General features: G+C 47.9%; 1 pseudogene; it reads left to right on the top strand.

Annotated features, from left to right (window-relative positions):
- Positions 1 to 1093: 1093 nt before the first annotated feature.
- On the top strand, positions 1094 to 4883 carry LOC100957347 (annotated as a pseudogene).
- The last annotated feature ends 360 nt before the right edge of the window (positions 4884 to 5243 follow it).

Genomic DNA, 5243 nt, shown 5'->3' with positions numbered 1-5243 from the left:
AAAAAAAAAAAAGAAAGAAATGTACCAACATCCAGGCACAGTGGCTCATACCTGTAATCCCAGCACTTTGGGAGGCTGAGGTAGAATGATCACTTGAGGCCAGGAGTTTGAGACCAGCCTGAGTAACAGAGCAAGACCCTGCCTCTATAAAAGGTACAAAAGGTAGTCAGGTGCAGTGACTCACACTTGTAATTCAGCAACTCGGGAGGCTGAAGCAGGAGGATCACTGTGCCCAGGAATTTGGGTTTGCAGTGCACAATGACCGCACCACTGCACTCTACCCAGGGTAAGTTTAAAAATTTTAAGGAATTAAAATTTAAAAAATAAAAAAGCAAAACTGTACAAACTTTCAGTTCACTAGCTGTACCAAAAAGAAGCTACTCTTGTCTTTTTACCTATGGTCTATAGAGGGTCAAGTCCTGCTATGAGCAATAGGGAAACAGGATACGGTTGAAATAGGAGATGAACAATGTCAGAGCTGTGCTTCATGCAGACCATTGGCAGCTGATAGGAAAATGAGCTCTGCCATTCTAGAAGGACAAGGACCAGTCTCTGTTGCTCCTCCCTGTACCCAGGGGCCTGTGTGTTAGTCTGCTCAGGCTACAAAATACCACAGACTTCCATGACATGCATTTATATCTCAGAGTTCTAGAGGCCAGAGGCTGAGCTCAAGGTGCTGGCAAGGTAGATTTCACTCCCAGGCCTGTTCTCTTGGCTTATAGATAGCCACCATATCCTTCTGTGCTCCCCTGACCTCTTCTTTGTGGGCATCTGGAGACAGTGTGAGCGAGAGAGCTGTCCGGTATCTCTTCCTGTAGGATACCGATCCTGTTGGATCTGAAGACATTACTGATCAACACACAGAGGGGGTGCTGTGAGCATAGTGGGTGGAGGCTGGAGATACTGCTGGACATCCTACAGCACACAGGTTGTCCCTCAGATGTCAATAGTGCCAAGGCTGAGAGCCCCTGCCGAGGTGAATGGATGACTGGAAGCCTGGGATTGGAGACAGAGAACTTAGAAGGTGCTGTTAACGCCTGTTAAGAAACAAGAAAGGGGGTGGCAGGTGGGCCAGGGCAGGGCCGCAAGCAGTATGGAGGAGGTGGAGGCCACTGCGAGTTAGGCCGAGGGGTGCAGGCCCTGAGTGGGGCCCATGACCTCTGAGCCATCCCCTCAGATTCCTGACATCATGGGCTGGCCTGAACTCTGGTGATACCCCTTCCACCAATCCGGCATGGATGACTGGAAGCTCAGCCTCCTAATCAAGCCCTTAGGGGCCTGGAAGTAACGAATCTGATATCTTACCTGAAGTATAAACTGACAAACCAGAGAGCCCTGCAGAGATTCTGTCAGACAGGGGCCATGCTTTTCCTGCTGCGGACTGTCATTGTCAGCATTAATTTGATCCTGGACCCTCTGTGAACAATCAGCAAAGCCCATGAAGACCCAGAGCCAAAATAAAACTATGATGAGGTCCAAGGCCATCTAAGAGCCCCCATGGCAAAGAGGCAGTGGTCCTTGGTGGGTGCTGGATGTGGAAGTGTACTCAAGCTGCAGCAAAGTATATGTGGCAGGATGGTACCATGGTGCTGGATGATATCGAGGCCTAGGAGGAGGAATCCATGTCATTGTCCTCAACCAGGCCATGGGCCAGATGATGGCAAAGCATGTGTTTGACACATACTCACCTCATGAGGATGAGGCCGTGGTGCTGTTCCTCAACTTGGTGCACCCAGATGAGTGTTCATTTGTACTGTCAAGGATAAGTGATAGCTCCTTCTACTTCAAGGACATGGCCAAGGCTCTGCTAAGGAGCCTGGGCAGCCAGGCTGGCCCTGCCCTGGGCTGAAGGGCCACCTGGGCCTTCAAGGGATGAAAAGGAAGTCCTGTCCGTGGGTAGGGGGGAAGCATTCTAAATCACCTACCCTCTCTTTCTTGGGGGACCCAGTCCTGCTGAAGGCAGATGCGCCACTAAGCTCAGCTAAAGAGGCAAAGTGCCACTGGGCAGACACAGAACTGAACTGTCGCCGCTGGCACTTCTGCAGCAAAGTTGAGGGTTATGGGAGTGTGTGCAGCTGCAAGGACCCCACACCCATTGAGTTCAGCCCTGACCCACTCCCAGACAACAAGGTCCTCAATGGGCCTGTAGCTGTCATTGCAGGGAACCGACCCAATTACCTGTACAAGATGCTGCACTCTCTGCTCTCAGCCCAGGAGGTGTCTCTCGAGGATAATAGTTTTCATCCATGGCTGCTATGAGGAACCAACAGATGTGGTGGCACTGTTTGGTCTGAGGAGCATCCAGTGCACTCCATCAGCATCAAGAATGCCTGCGTATCTCAGCAGCAAGGCCAGCCTCACTGCCACGTTCAACCTGTTTCCAGAAGCTAAGTTTGCCGTGGTTTTAAAGAAGACCTAGGCATCGCTGTGGATTCTTTCAGTTTCCTAAGCCAATCCATCCACCTGCTGGAAGAGGATGACAGCCAGTACTGCACCTCTATTAAAGGAAAAAAAAAAGAAGAAGAAGAAGGAAGAGTGTGATGTTTCATACCTATAATCCCAGCACTTTGGGAGACTGCAGCTGAAGGATTGCTTGAGGCTAGGAATTCAAGATCAGCCTGGGCAACACAGTGAGATCTCTATCTCTACAAAAAATTAAAAACTTAGCTGGACATGGTGGTGCATAGCTGTAGTCCCAGTGACTGAGCAGGAATTCAGGGGTCCAGGAATTCAGGGGTGCAATGAGCTATGATGATACCAATGCACTCTAGCAGGGTGCATCTCTAAAAAAAAGGAAAAGAGAAAGAAAGAAGGAAGCCTCAGTGTTATTCAGCCCTAAAAATGAATGAATGGATTTCTGATACACTCTAATAAGGATGTACCTCAGAAACATTGTGCTGAGTAAAAGAAGCCAGACATAGAAGACCATGTCATATAGGATTCAATTATATAAAATATCCAGAATAGTAGCCAGGTGTGGTGACAGGCACCTGTAGTCCCAGCTACTCAGGAGGCTGAGGCAAGAGGATCACTCAAGTCCAAGAGTTTGAGGTTGCCGTGAGCTATGATGACACCATGGGTGATGGAGTGAGACTGTCTCAAAATAAATAAATAAATAATAAAATATCTTGAACAGTAAATCTATAGAGACAGAAAGCAGACTAGTGACTGCCAGGAGATGAGGGTGAGAGGCTGAGGTGTGAGTGCTAATGGGGTTTCCTTTTGAAGTAATAAAAATCAGAAACTACTGGGTCATGGGCACACCTACAGCCAGGACTCAAGCATTACAGAAATGCTCCATGTAACCTAAAACATTTATATTCCCGTAATAGTTTGAAAATTAAAAAATAACACTGAAACCAGAACAGAGGAAACGGTTTCACACATTGCGACCACACTAAATGTCACTGAATTGTACAATTTGAAAGGTTAATTTTGTGCTACATGCTTCCACCTTGATTTAAAAGTAGAGTGAATTCCTAACCTCTCATCTGATTTCTGTTAGTTTTTCAGAAGGGGATCCGAGGCACACATAAATTACCCCTGGAGAGTTTCAGAGACAGGAAGAGACAGAGCCTTGATTCCCTCTGGGATCTGAGCCAGAACCTGGATTCCCTGTGGCATAGGAGCCAGAGCTTCGGGCCAAACCTGCTGGTGTGTCTATACCTGAATAAGCCTCGGGTACCTCACCTGTCCCTGGGAGGGGTTACTGCCAATCTTACAGTTAGGGTGAAGCCTAGTGGAGGAAACACGGGCCATTCCTGCTGGTGATATTTATTTCAATTTGCACCTGGCACAATGAACATTGGCAGAATGAGTAAGTCAGACAGACACAGCCCTGGAGTCATAGCTAACACCCAGCGTGTGTACATCATCTTTCTCATTCTTGCCGTTCAAACCTAGGGAAATGACGTTCTCTCTATAAGCCTCTACCATCTCCTCTGTAAATGGGGAGCGTTAAGAGCTCACTTATGTTTCCCCAAAATTCATATGTTGATGTTGTAACTCCCAGTTCCTCAGAATGGGACTGTGTTTGGAGATACAGTCATTAAAGAGATAATTAGGTAAATTGGAAGTGAGAGGAAAACTAAAGGGTCTTTCACACAAATGTGAACCAGAACCTTCCAACTCAGCACAGACAGGAGGAAGAAGAACCAAAGAACCACAAAGGACAAGGAGAGAGGAGCCCTGGTCTGGGTCCCTTGTGTTTGGAATGAGCTAGACCCCAGGACATACCAGGACACAGCCAAATCCACCTGGGTCTGCAGCCAGGGGTGCCCTTGGCTGATTTTGAGGACCACTGAGTGAGGGAGAGGCCACAGTCTGGGCAGATGTTCTTAATTGCTTGGTGTCAACAGGTTGCTGAGCTAATCCTGCCCAGGATGTCAGGGATCTCTGCCATCCCCAGGGGTGGCTTCTGGAATTCCCTGGAACCCAATCAAGTCCAATTAGCCAAAAAGGCAAGAATGGGCTGAGAGGAGAACAGGGCTGGAGGGATTCTCAGCAGGTGACAGACCTGGCCCTGTGACAGTCTTACTCATGGAAACAGACCTCAGGCCTTGGCCCCACCCAGGGCAGGACAGAGGGAACCCAGGCTTGGGTCACTGGGGTCTGTCTGTTCAACAGGGTTTTGGCTGTGGGACCCTAGTGATGTGACCCTTTGTGGTTAATTTGATGTTCTGCTCACCAGGCCAAAATCATTAAAAGGCCACATCTCAGTAAGGCAGACAGAGAGGGACAAACATTGTGTGATTACAATTCTTTGAGTGACCTGAGACAGGAAAATTCACATCCGGCCCGCTGGGTGTTTTTGCCACTGCTGCCTGTCCTGCTCAGCAGCCAACTCGTTCTGGGCCCTGCAGTCTGGCCCTCCAACGGTCTGAGGAACGGTGAACTGGCTCCATGTTTAAAAAGTTTGAGGACTCCTGGCTAGCTTGTGGTGAGGTTTGGACACACTGTGAATGTGTCTGATGTCATGGAATTGTACACTTACAAATACATGGTTAACACGATCGATATTATGTACATATTTTACCACGGTGAAAAAAAAGACCTTGACTAAGTGTGAAATCAGCATTTAACAGTTTGATGAAATTGCTTCATGAAATGTGAAGGTTGATTTATTAGCTACAGAGCAGCGTTTCAGTATTTGGGGCCATGTGCTTGCTAGATGTAAATGCTTAATAAACTGAACATTAAAAATAAATAAATCTTGCAAAGCCCCGTGTCAAGGCAGGCGAGAG

This window comes from Otolemur garnettii, unplaced genomic scaffold, assembly GCF_000181295.1.
Source record: "Otolemur garnettii isolate 467f Iridium unplaced genomic scaffold, OtoGar3 scaffold00105, whole genome shotgun sequence".
NCBI lineage: Eukaryota > Metazoa > Chordata > Mammalia > Primates > Galagidae > Otolemur > Otolemur garnettii.
This window is presented reverse-complemented; position numbering and strand designations above follow the sequence as displayed.